General features: G+C 35.6%; 1 long non-coding RNA gene across 3 annotated transcripts in view; it reads left to right on the top strand.

Annotated features, from left to right (window-relative positions):
- The first annotated feature begins 1,125 nt into the window (after nucleotides 1-1,125).
- Nucleotides 1,126-13,880, top strand: part of LOC132431389 (uncharacterized) — a 42,852-nt gene continuing 30,097 nt past the window's right edge. For 2 of the 3 annotated variants that reach the window (XR_011246591.1, XR_011246592.1), the window contains exon 1: nucleotides 1,126-1,263. This is a non-coding gene — a long non-coding RNA (uncharacterized lncRNA). Of the gene's footprint in view, nucleotides 1,264-1,464; nucleotides 1,635-13,880 lie in introns of those variants that run through there. The other variant, XR_011246593.1, reaches the window with a different exon arrangement.

The raw sequence follows: 13,880 nt of genomic DNA on the forward strand, positions 1-13,880 counted from the left end.
TGAGATCCTTGCTGGGGTAGAGTACTCTTGGTTGTAGATCCTTCCCTTTCATCACTTTAAGTGTATCATGTCACTCCCTTCTGGCTTGTAGCGTTTCTGCTGACAAATCAGCTGTTAACCTTATGGGAGTTTCCTTGTATGTTATTTGTCATTCTTCCCTTGCTGCTTTCAATAATTTTTCTTTGTCTTTAATTTTTGCCAATTTGATTACTATGTGTCTCGGCGTGTTTCTACTTGTAGAAACACAAGTAGAATGGGACTATTGGGACTTGCTGTGTATGTATGGGACTTGTTGGGACTTGCTGTGCTTCCTGAACTTGGTTGGCTATTTCCTTTCCCATGTTAGGGGAAGTTTCTGACTATAATCTCTTCAAATATTTTCTCTGGTCCTTTCCCTGTCTCTTCTCCTTCTGGGACCTCTATAATGAGAATGTTGTTGTGTTTAATATTGTCCCAGAGGTTTCTTAGGCTGTCTTCATTTCTTTTCATGCTTTTTTCTTTATTCTGTTCCGCAGCAGTGAGTTCCACCATTCTGTCTTCCAGGTCACTTAGCCGTTCTTCTGCCTCAGGTATTCTGCTATTGATTTCTTCTAGTATAGTTTTCATTTCAGTTATTGTATTGTACATCTCTGTTTGTTTGTTACTTAATTCTTCTGGGTATTTGTTAAAACATTTCTTGCATCTTCTCGATCTTTCCCTCCATTCTTTTTTTGAGGTCCTGGATCATCTTCACTATCATTATTCTGAATTCTTTTTCTGGAAGGTTGCCTATCTCCACTTCATTTTGTTGTTTTTCTGGGGTTTTACCTTGTTCCTTCATCTGGTACATAGCCCTCTGCCTTTTCATCTTGTCTATCTTTCTGTGAATGTGGTTTTTGTTCCACAGGCTGCAGGATTGTCATTCTTCTTGCTTCTGCTGTCTGCCCTCTGGTGGATGAGGCTATCTAAGAGGTTTGTGCAAGTTTCCTGATGGGAGGGACTGGTGGTGGGTAGAGCTGACTCTTGCTCTGGTGGGCAGAGCTCAGTTAAACTTTAATCCACTTGTCTGCTGATAGATGGGGCTGGGTTCCCTCCCTGTTGGTTGTTTGGCCTGAGGCAACCCAACACTGGAGTCTACCTGGGCTCTTTGTTGGGTATAATGACAGACTCTGGGAGGGCTCATGCCAAGGAGTACTTGCCAGAACTTCTGCTGCCAGTGTCCTTGTCTACACGGTGAGCCACAGCCACCTCCTGCCTCTGCAGGAGACCCTCCAATACGAGCAGGTAGGTCTGGTTCATTCTCCCCTGGGGTCACTGCTCCTTCCCATGGGTCCCGATGCGCACACTTTGTGTGTGCCCTCCAAGAGTGGACTTTGTTTCCCCCAGTCCTGTCAAAGTCCTGCAATCAAATTCCACTAGCCTTCAAAGTCTGATTCTCTAGGAATTCCTCCTCCAGTTGCCGGATCCCTAGGTTGGGAAGCCTGATGTGGGGCTCAGAACCTTCACTCCAGTGGGAGGACTTCTGTGGTATAAGTGTTCTCCAGTCTGTGAGTCACCCACCCAGCAGTTACGGGATTTGATTTACTGTGATTGCACCCCTCCTACCGTCTCATTGTGGCTTCGCCTTTGTCTTTGGCTGTGGGGTATCTTTTTTGGTGAGTTCCAGTGTCTTCCTGTCGATTACTGTCCAGCAGCTAGTTGTGATTCTGGTGTTCTCACAAGAGGGAGTGAGAGCACATCCTTCTACTCCACCATCTTGGTTCAGGGCCCATCCAAAACAAGTTTTAAGTTGTTATATTTGAAAAACATAATTTAGTGATGTATATTATTGTTTTATATTATAGATATCTATAAACTTTTTTCTATTACATATTTTTACCTCCATATATTCTGATAGGTTGGAAATGCACAAGTATATTAAAAGGATTATGGTAAGTTCAAGAAAAAAAATGTGTTGGAGATCTCCTAATCTAGTTATTTAAACATTTTCCACAGAGCCCTTGGGTTCTGTGGGGATGACTTAGAGCCCAAATGAGATGTGACTGGAAGGGGAATGGGCCATAGTTCCCACTTTGACCAGAATAGCTGTTCTTTTAACTATCTTTACATATTGGGATCACATGTAAAATACGTACTAGTCTAATGACCTTCTGTTTCCACATGATGAAACACAACCAGATTTAAATGACTGGTTTAACTAGCTTGGATGTGTATCTGCATTTTACTCATGTATAGGGAATCATGGCTTTATAAACACACCTAGATATCGTGTAAAGTAAGAGTGTGAAAAGGAACTTAATTAATTTTGAAAGCTAAATTTCACCACTCATATTCAACCTGTTGTTGTGTTAATTACACTCAAAACTCTAAAACTGAGTTTTATGGGCAGATACTGTATTTATTAGGTGAGGAAGATTGAGTATCAAAAGAATAATAGTGTGTGGCTAGTGGAAAACAGAGGTGTCTGATCTGATTCCCTATTCTAAGGAAAAATGGAAAGAAGACTTATGGATAGAATAGGAAATTTGTGATACTCACTCATGAGTTAGAAAATGTCATCCAGGTCTTGGCATTCATTTATGGTACAAGTATATATTCTTGTAATCTGAAACTGTTTTAAAGTTTCGTAGTTCACATCCCAGGAAATTTTACCTCTGGGTGATGGCTTTTATTTTTTTATTTTTTATTTTTTTATTAGTTTATTTTTGGCTGTTTTGGGTCTTCATTGCTGCATGCGGGTTTCTCTAGTTGCAGCGAGCGGGGGCTACTTTTCATTGCGGTGCACAGGCTTCTCATTGTGGTGGCTTCTCTTGTTGTGGAGCATGGGCTCTATGTGCGCGGGCTTCAGTAGCTGTGGCACACAGGCTCAGTAGTTGTAGCGCATGGGCTTAGCTGCTCTGTGGCATGTGCGATCTTCCCGGACCAGGGATCGAACCCATGTCCCCTGCATTGGCAGGCAGATTCTCAACCAAAGAGCCATCAGGGAAGTCCCTGGGTGATGCCTTTTCTAGGTGGAGTTTCCCAGGGAACACGGCTGTATCCACACATGGGAATAATTACAGATTCCCTGGGAACTTTCTCTGTTGTTCTGAACTACGTATTGGAGATGCTTTTTAGAGCTCAGCCTCAGTTCCTACCACCAGTGCAACATAGTGCAAAGGCATACTGCTCATTCTAGAAACACTATGAAGATATGACAACAAAAAAAGAAACAGAAAAATTCTATTCTTCCTTCTTTCAAAGAAAGCCCACATGTAGATATACTCACGAATTCTACAAAGGAAATAGAATTTATGATCTATGAACTGATAGGATACAGCTGATATCCCTACAGACTCAAGAAAAGTATGTGATTAGTGATATCTTAAAACATACTTTTTACTTTCTCTACTTGACATAAGTCTTAATAATTAATTTTCTTTCCAGCACCTTTGTTTTCTAAATTTAAGTACTTTAAACAAGCAGTAAATTACTACAGACATCAATATCTTGTCTATTTCTACGAAGAAGAAACAATAAAGAAAAAAGTTTAATCTAAAATTAGCAAATAAAATAAATTTTAATATGTAAGATGCTGCATTGTTAAGAAAACCAAGTAAGCAAGAAAAAATTTTACTTGCTATAAATAACTGCATTTGAGAGAAAAGTGGGGACAAACCACATGTTTTGGTTTTTTTTGTTTGAAGATAAACATAAATGGAAAAGCTGTTGAATAGGATGTGCTGAGTAACCTGAACTTTCTTCTTATGTACTCAGTGCATGCCTTACATAATGTGTTTGTCCCTCTTTTGCTTCAGGTGAATAAAACTACAGGTGACCCTTGAACAAAACAGGTTGAAACTTCAAGGGTCCATTTTTATGCAGATTTTTTTCAATAAAAACTACAGTACTGCCCAATCCACAATGGGTGGTTGGTTGAATCCATGCAGAACCACGGATAAGGAAGGCTGACTATATAGTCATAATGTGGTTTTTCCACTGTGTACAGGGTCCGTGCCTATAACCCCTCTGTGTTATTCAAGGGTCAACTGTATTTATAATTTTGTAGTATGAAGCATAAGGTTAAAGTATGATTATGATAGCAATACTTATTCATGGTGACAAGGCACTGAAGCATAATAAATGTACCCAAGTACGGTAATCACTCCCTTATCCATGGGTGTCGTGGGGTACCTTCCAAGACTTTCAGCATGGCCCTGAAACCATGGATAGCACCAAACCCTAAGCAGTACCCCTTATTCAAGATTTTGCTTTGGACAGTTTTAGTTGCCCTCAGTTGACCTTATGTGACTGTGGGTAACTGAAACCACAGAAAGCAAAGCTGCTGATAAAGCAGGACTACACTCATGTGAAATATGTTCCCTATTCTTAGAGGGAAAAACATGGAAACTTACATCAAGGTAATAAAAGTGAGTCATGCAGTTAAAAACTTGAAAAAGTAGATAAACTCAATCTTTTTCTGTTGAAAATATCAGTACACATGTGCAGGAATGTTAGAGTAACTCTTGTATCATTGCTTATGCATCATTCAGAGTTAGACTAGGAACTGCCTAACCATGCGATTCAACACAATAAATTATTGACACTTCTGTTTTCTGATGAACTTGACTCAACAGCAGTGGGTTGTGTACACTGTCACTTTAGTTTTAACTTTAAAGCAGACAGAGTCTAGGCAGTACGCAGGTCTGCCCATGATTTGATGTCTCTCAGCTCAGCGTTCTTAGAAGTCATAATAATGAGTTTTCAGGTTTAAAGAGGGAGGCACTGAAGAACGTGTTGCCCCCTGGGTTCTCCAGTGGACTTTCTTGGGACTCTTTGCCCCTTGGGACTCTTCCCTCTAGTCCATGGGGATGCTTGAATAAAGGAGAATGATTCTGGTAAAGGTCAGATAGATTGTCAACTAGGTGATGGCATAGAATCCGAAAAGTAGCAAATATACACACGTATATCCATATTAGCAACAACCAAATTATAATTTTTAAATCATTTTATATTCCATCTGTCAGAACTGCAAAGGACATCGGGGTCTCAGGGTTGCCACCACTGTTGTAATCATAGTCACTCTGCTTGGTCTTCCGTGTAAGAATTTGAGTGAAGAGCCAGTTCAGCTGCTTAAATTAAAAACTACAGATCTCATCTTAGCATCTTGTGTTACACATGAGGAATTTGAGGTATAGAGCCATTAAGTGGCAGCATATCAGGCTTTGGTTTCATTTTCAGTCTACCAGTCTCAATTACACCAGGTTGGATCCCTTTATTTTAATGACCACCTTAGGTACAACTTGAAGGTGAAAACTGGGGAATGTTCTATGAAATGGGCATTCAGTAAAATATTACTTGATAAGCTCCCCTGAATATGATCACTTGTATGCAGTACAGGACACCTGGGTGACATTCTCTACTTAGCAATTACAATGATCGTTTAAAAGATTATGTTCCACGAAAATTTTCAGGTGCTGTACAATTATCTACCTGAGAATATCTAGTCATTATTATCAGGTTTACATAACTTGTTCCATCGCATTATGACAACCCTGGCCAAATCCATAGGAGGTAGCCTGTTATTCTTCACCCTCCACCCCCAAGCAATTAATAAAAAGCCCACCCTACTTGCTCAGTGACACATAAAATTCCACAGGAAAAATAAGTCACTTGTTTAGGCTTGTGAGTTTTTCACTTACAATGGAAAAAAAAAAAACATGTGACACTCATGACTATTCAAGCTTCTTAGCCACCAGGACCTCAGTGTGAATCAGTTTGTTTATCCTGACTTACAGTGAAACAGGTAAAGGGAAATCCTAATAGATAAAAAGAGTAAAATATTAATAAACTGCCATGAAAATTTTTTATAACATTTGTCTTTCTGCATTTTGGGGAAACTCTAATTTCCCTTATTTTCTTAGCTATGCTGGTAATAATTCTGAAAAACTAAGTGGTTCCTAAAGTGGAAAGAAATACTAATAAATTCATAAGAGTGGTGTTTCTACCACAACAAAGCTATGGAGAGAAAATCTGAGGCCATAACAAAATATAATTTTTATTACTATATTTGCAAGGTTGACAAAAATATTATGTGTGCCTCTTTTTTGTCTATAGCCTCCATTCTGTTGGCATTTTTGTTTTTCCTGGCCAGGGGCATTTTGAAGTAGGGAATATTTGATTAAAAGCTACAAAGCACAATCTGCTTATCAATGTCAGGTCAACTCCATTTAAAAAAAATCCTGTTGCAACCAAAATAGCTCAAATGAGTATATTTTCAAATATTAGAATAATAAATTCTTTGTTACAATAGGATCTACTCATTCCACTAAAAGTTTTCTTGCCATCTTTATGAAATAAGCATATATCATATAAAGATACCAAAGATAAGATTGACTAGGTGAAATACATACTGACACCATCTGGTTGATTTTAACAGAATTGTCATTAATCAGTTGTCCATGACAAAATGAACAATACTGCACTAGAATATGTTAAAATATATATATTTGAGATTAGTAAGAAAACAAGGCCTATCACAGAAACTAGGCATCCACTACCTTAAATATTTTCTTCACCATTTATCCCCTAGGCCTATATTGTCCCTCCCTCCTCTCCTCTCCTCACAGGTAACCACTAGTTTGTTGTCTATATCTATGAGCCTGCTGCTTTTCTTTTTTCACTACTTTGTTGTATATTTTAGATTCCACATATAAGTGATATCATACAGTATTTGCCTTTTCCGTCTGTCTTATTTCACTTAACACAATGCCCTCCAAGTCCATCTATATCACTGCAAATAGCTAAAAAAATTCTCATGGCTGAGTATTTATTCCTTTGTGAAAATATACCACTTCTTTATCCAGTCATCTGTTGATGACCACTGAAGATGCTTCCGTATCTTGGCAACTGAAAATAATGCAGCTATGAATACTAGGGTGCACGTATCTTTTCACATTAGTGTTTTTGTTTTTTTCACATATATAGCCAGGAGTGGAATTTCTGAGTCATATGGTAGTTCTATTTTCAGTTTTTTTGAGAAACCTCCACACTATTTTCCACAGTGGCTGCACCAATTTACATTACTACCAACAATGAATCAGGGTTCCCTTTTCTCCACATCCTCGCCAACATTTCTTATTTGTCATGTTTTTAATGATAGCCATTCTGACAGGTGTGAGTGATATCTCATTGTGGTTTTGATTTGTATTTTCCTAATGATTAGCAATGTTGTATATCTTGTCATATGCCCATTGGCCATCTGATATCCTCTTTTAAAAATGTCTAGTAAGTTCTTCTGCCCATTTTTAAAATAGGTTGTTAGGTTTGGGTTTTCTTTTGATGTTGAGTTGTATGAGATGTTTATATATTTTTGATATTAACCTCTTATCCATGGTCATAGCATTTACAAATATTTTCTTCCATTCAGTAAGTTGTCTTTTTGTGTCGTCAATCTTTCCTTTGTTCTGCAAAAGCTTTTAAGTTTCATTAGGTCCCATTTGTTTATTTTTGCTTTTATTTCCTTTGCTTTTTGAGACAGAGCTAAAAAAATATTGCTGCGATTTATGTCACAGAGCGTTCTGCCTATGTTTTCCTCTAGGAGTTTTATGATATCCAGTTTTAAATTTAGGTCTTTAATCCATTTTGAGTATATTTTTGTATATGGTATGAGGGAGTGTTTAGTTTCATTGATTCTCATGAGGTTGTCCAGCTTTTGCAACACAACTTGCTGAAGAGAATGTCTTTTCTCCATTGTATGTTCTTGTCTCCTTTGTTGAAGTTTAATTGATCATAGGTATGGGTTTATTTCTGTGCTCCCTATTCTGCTCCATTGATCTATGTATCTGTTTTTGTGGTAATACAATACTGTTTTGATTACTGTAACTTTGTATAATTCTCTGAAGTCAAGAAGCTTGATTCCTCTAGCTCCATTTTTTTTTTCCTCAAGATTATTTTGGTTATTTGGTGTCTTTTGTGTTTCCATAGAGATTTTTAAATTATTTATTCTAGTTTGTGGAAAATGCCATTGGTATTTTGATAGGGATTGCACCAAATCTCTAGTTTGCCTTAGGTGGTATTCTCATTGTAATAATATTAATTCATCCAATCCACGAACACAGTATATCTTTGCATCTGTTTGTGTTGTCTTTAATTTCTTTCATCAGTGTCGTATAGTTTTCCAAGTACAGGTCTGTTACCTCCTTAGGTAGGTTTATTTCTAGGTACTACATTCTTTTTGACGCAATGGTAAATGGGATTGTTTCCTTAATTTCTCTTTCTGATAGTTCATTGTTAGTGTATAGAAATGCAACAGATGTCTATATTAATTTTGTATCCTGCAAGTTTACTGTATTCATTGATGAACTTTAGTAGTTTTCTGGTGGCATATTTAGGATTTTCTATGTATAATATATGTCATTTGCAAATAGTGACAGTTTTACTTCTTCCTTTCCAATTTAGATTCCTTTTATTTCTTTTTCTTCTCTGATTGGTGAGGCTAGGACTTCCAAAACCATGTTGAAGAAAAGTGGAAAGAGCGTACATCCTTGTCTTGTTCCTTATCTTAGAGGAAATACTTTCAGCTTCTCACCATTGAGTATGATGTTAGCTGTGGTTTGTTATGCATGGCCTTCATTATGCTGAGGTAGGTTACCTCTGTGCCCACCTCCTGGAGAATTTTTATCATAAATGGATGTTGAGTTTTATCAAAAGCTTTTTCTGCATCTATTAAGATGATCATATGGTTTTTATTCTTCATTTTGTTAATGTGGTGTATCACACTGTTTGATTTGCAGATACTGAAAAATCCTTCCATCCCTGGAATAAATCCCACTTGATCATGATGTATGATCCTTTTAACATATTGTTGGATTTGGTTTGCTAACATATTGTTAAGAATTTTTGCATCTATGTTCATCAGTGATATTGGCTTTTAGCTTTCTTTTTCTGTACTATGTCTGGTTTTGGTATCAGGATGACACTGGCCTCGTAGAATGAGTTCGAAAGTATTCCTTCCTTTGCAATTTTTTGGAATAGTTTCAGAAGGATAGGTGTCAATTATTCTCTAAATATTTAGTAGAATTCACCTGTAAATCCATCTGATCCTGTACTTTTATTTATTCGGAGTTTTTAAATTATTGATTGAATTTCATTACTCATAATTGGTCTGTTCATATTTTCTATTTCTTCCTGGTTCAGTCTTGGGAGACTGTATCTTAGAACTTGTCCATTTCTTAGTCTAGCTTGTCCATTTTACTGGCACACAGTTGTTCATAGTAGTCTCTTATGATCTTTTGTACATCTGTGGTGTCAGTTATAACTTATGCTTTTTCATTTCTGATTTTACTGATTTGGGCTATTTCTTTTTTTTCTTGATGAGTCTGGCTAAAGCTTTATCAAGTTTGTTTATCTTTTCAAAGAACCAGCTTTTAGTTTTATTGATTTTTTTTAGTTTCTATTTCATTTTTGTCTGCTCTGATGTTTATGATTTCTTTCTTTCTACTAACTGCAGGTTTCTTTTTGTTCTTCTTTCTCTAGTTCCTTTAGGTGTAAGTTAAGATTGTTTAACTGAGATTTTTCTTGTTTCCTGAGGTAAACTTGTATTACAGGAAACTTCTCTCTTAGAACTGCCTTTGCTGCAAAGCACTGGTTTTGGATCATCATGTTTCATTTTCATTTCTCTCTAGGTAATTTTTGATTTCCTCTTTGATTTCTTTAGTGATCCATTGGTTGTTTAGTAACATATTGTTTAGCCTCCACGTGTTTTGTTTTGTTTTGTTTTGTTGCAGTTTTTTTCTTGCAGTTTATTTCAAGTCTCATTGCACTGTGGTCAGAAAAGGTGCTTAATATAATTTCAATTTTCTTAAATTTACCAAGGCTTCTTTTGTGGCCTAGCATGTGATCTATCCTGGAGAATGTTCCAGGTGCACTTGGAATGAATGTGTATTCTGCTGCTCTCAAGTGGAATGTTCCATATAATCAATTAAGTCCATTTGGCCTAATGTGTCACTTAAGGCCAGTGTTTCCTTACTGATTTTATATGTGGATGATCTATATGATGTAAGAGGGGTGTTAAAAATCCTCTATTATTATTGTGTTATTGTCAATTTCTCCTCTTATGTCCATTATTATGTGCCTTATATGTTTAGGTGCTCCTATTTTGGGTGCATATATATTTACAACTATTATATCTTCTTCTTGGTTCGATCCCTTGATCATTATGGAGTGTCTTTCTCTGTCTCTTATAACTGTTTTTATTTTAAAATCTATTTTGTCTTATATAAGTATTGCTACTCTGGCTTTCTTCTGAATTCCTTTTGCATGGAATACCTTTTTCCACCCCTCACTTTCAGTCTGTGTCTTTAGATCTGAAGTGAGTCTCTTGTTCACAACATATATATGGGTCTGTTTTTGTATCCATTCAGCCATTCTGTCTTTTGGTTGGAGCATTTAGTCCATTTATATTTCATGTAATTATTGATATTTATTTATATTGATATTTATGTTCTTATTGCCATTTTATTAATATTTTTGGATTCATTTTTGTAGGTCTTTTTCCTTCCCTTCCTCTTTTGTTCTCTTCTCTTGTAATTTGATGGCTATCTTTAGTGTTATGATTTATTCTGTTTTCTTTTTTGTGTGTATATGTATTATAGGCTTTTGATTTGTGGTTACCATGTGGTTTTTGTATAGCAGTGTATATATACATGTATGACTGTTTTAAGTTGTTGATCTCAATTTCAAATGCATTTTTAAAAACCTGCATTTGTATTCTCCTCCTCTCGTGATGACTTTTTGATATCATATTTTAATCTAGTTATTTTTTGTATTCCTTAACTGCTTATTATTAATTGCTTTTAATTATGTCCAAACCATATATTGATATGCTTTTGAATAAGAAATAAGTAACTGTATTTTGTGAGAGTATATTTACAGAAGTAGTTGCACTCTGGTTAATATTCAGAAAAGTAAAATGATATTTCTTATACATAACTTAAACATAATTGTGTTTAATACTGATACAGGAATATTTGGCAAAACTGGTAAAAAATAATTTTTTGTTTGCTAAACTGCTTTTTAAAATATGTGTAATAATATATGATTGTCTTATAAATATTGATATTTCCTACTGATGAAGTTTTATACTTGACTCTTAAAAAATATTTTCAGAAATGATATATAGGACATACCCCAGTACATGCATAATAAGTTGACTATAGTTTTAACTAAAAATAAAATGACTTGGTATATAGACTTTGCACAACAAGCCAAAATTTAACTCAATCCTAGTTCTTTCTAATTCAGCTTCACACTCACCAACTTTAATTGATAAAGAGACAGAAAACTAGGATAAGGAGTAGCAGATCTGCTGAAGTCCTAAACCAGGGATGGAAAATTCAAATTTCAAGTGGCTTCAAGGGTTTGAAGACAAACTTAACAAAAAATTTTGAAGATGCCAAGAAGAAGATAAAGTGAAGAGAGGGACTACTGGAATTTAAAAGTGTGTGCCTTCCTAAAGGCATGTGTGTTCATTTTCTAAACCTAATGCTGGCCAAATAAAACATATCTGAGTGCTTGCCTCAGCTCTCAGCGTGGTTCAGATGTCAATGGTCTAGATGTTAGTAAGCACAGTGCACACTGGAGAACAAGAACTGGTTCATAAAATGGGCTAGACTACCAACTTACACTGCAATTTCTGTTCCTGCCAAGACCATTATCTGTCTCATCCATGTTTGACAAATAAATATGTAGATTTAATTTCAAATCAAGTTTCTTAGGACAAGAAGTTATTATTTTCCAATGCTTTGTTTTTGTTGCTTAGCTAAAATGCTTATGTTTTACAGTTTAAATAAATTGTCTCATTGTACCATTACAGCTGTTGTCTCAGTATAAAAGACAGAAAAATAGGACATTTTAAGGTACACTTTCTATACTTGCCTGCTATATTGGCTTAGTAATAATATAGTAATTTCTATCTTTTCTGTTACTAACAGATTGCCTATCTTCAACTGTATACATTTAATTGAAAAAAATATTATAAGTTGAATGCCATCTCCTTCCTTGGAATTGCCAGATTTCTTGATACCATTTTTTATACAGTTCAACAGAGACATACAGGTGATGGTGAGGTAACGGTTATCTAATGGTGTGACAGAGAATTGTCATTGCTCAACACACTTCTTATTCTATAAACTGTGCTTCCCTTCTGAATTTTCTGTGTAGAGAGAACAGGGTCAGTTCTAACACACAGACTATAACTTATATTATGGAAAAGTTTTCAGAATAGAAAAGTCACAACAATCTTCCAGTGCATAGCATTTTACATTAAGACTATTTTTTTCTGATACATAATTGATGATCAATAGCTGAATAGTGAACAACTATATTTTTTTATTATTATTAAACAATATTATACATATAGATTCTGTTAGATGGCAGGAGAGATGCAGGAGAGGTGCTAGCATCTATTTTAATAGTTTAATACTTATCTCTAAATTCACAATGGCTAATCCTGAGGAAATAAGAGTTTTCAGACATCAGAAATTTGCTTTTGTATAGAGGCTAAGAGAGAATAAAATAAATATTTATCTCGAGAAATATAAGTTTTAACTGGGGAAAAGCAAATTGTAAAAACATATAGAGACCTATGAAACTCTATAATTGAATTCTAAAGTATAGAATATGGAAAAATAAATGTTATTTAGAAAGAGAACTTTCTCAGAGTACTCAATAACTTCAGGAAGAAGGAGAGACTTGAGTTGAATTTTGAAGAATAAAACTTTGAGTGTCCAAAGTAGACTGCAGTAAAAGTGTCAAAGAACTGGTTAATACGATGGATAAAGTTGTGGAAATGCAACTAAATGTGATGAGGGAAGGAACAATGTAGAAAATGTGCCAGAAATACAGGATTAACAAGAGAGATGATTAGAAAGACAACATGTGGTAAGATTTAGGTAGTTTTGAACATTACGCAGAAGACTGTAATTAATGACATGATAGACAATAATAGTTGGTGTATGTTTTCTGGTAGGGGTTAGATATAACAAAATCTGCATTTAGAGATTGATATCAAATATAATATATACTAATATACTATATATTAAATAATTAATTTAGTGTTATTTAGTGTTACTAAGAGCTTCATATATACAAATTCATTTAATCTTCACAAGTATCTATGAGAAGGTACTATTATTTTACCCATTTTACAGTCACATGACCTTAAATCAACTTGCCAACTCACCTAGCCAAAAAGAGGACGAGTCAGTTTCCAAACCTAGGCAATATGAAAGGAGAGACTTGCTGATTTACACAGCTTTGTACTCTGTAATTCTACAATAGAAAGTGTTGGAAAGTGAGGAGACCAAAAACGGGAAACACCAATATAGGACATGACCACTTTCAAGGAGAATTTAAGACTCCCTTTAGAAAGATCTTTGCACAGTCTGCACATAACAAAAGGCACTCTGGTCTAGCGTGATGGAGTACATAGAACTGATGGGTGATGGGATGCAGTGGGATAGAGGGACTAAACAGGGAGAGAGAGGAGTAAAAAGAACAACTGCAAAATGTCCAACTGAGTTATTGATAGAACTGTATACCTTAGGAGAAAAAGAGAGAGGTTTTATAAGTGGTTTGATATGAACATCAGTGTATGTATCAAAGATCAGAGCTCAGATTTAATCTTTACTATAGAGATTACAGATAAAACTAAGCAGTAGATTTGCTTTCTAAAGAGTTTGAATGTAGAGACAAAGGACTGAGAAATTAGCACACATCTCTGAGTTATGTGCAATCCCAGAGAGCAAAGTGTCTTACCCCTGCCTCAGCAGCACTTAGGTTACTGCTGTTATTTTTACAAATGTATACAAGTTTTAGTACTGAGCAGATTTTGTTTACCACTGAAATCATTGCAGATTACT

Source organism: Delphinus delphis, chromosome 9, assembly GCF_949987515.2.
Source record: "Delphinus delphis chromosome 9, mDelDel1.2, whole genome shotgun sequence".
Taxonomy (NCBI): Eukaryota; Metazoa; Chordata; class Mammalia; order Artiodactyla; family Delphinidae; genus Delphinus; species Delphinus delphis.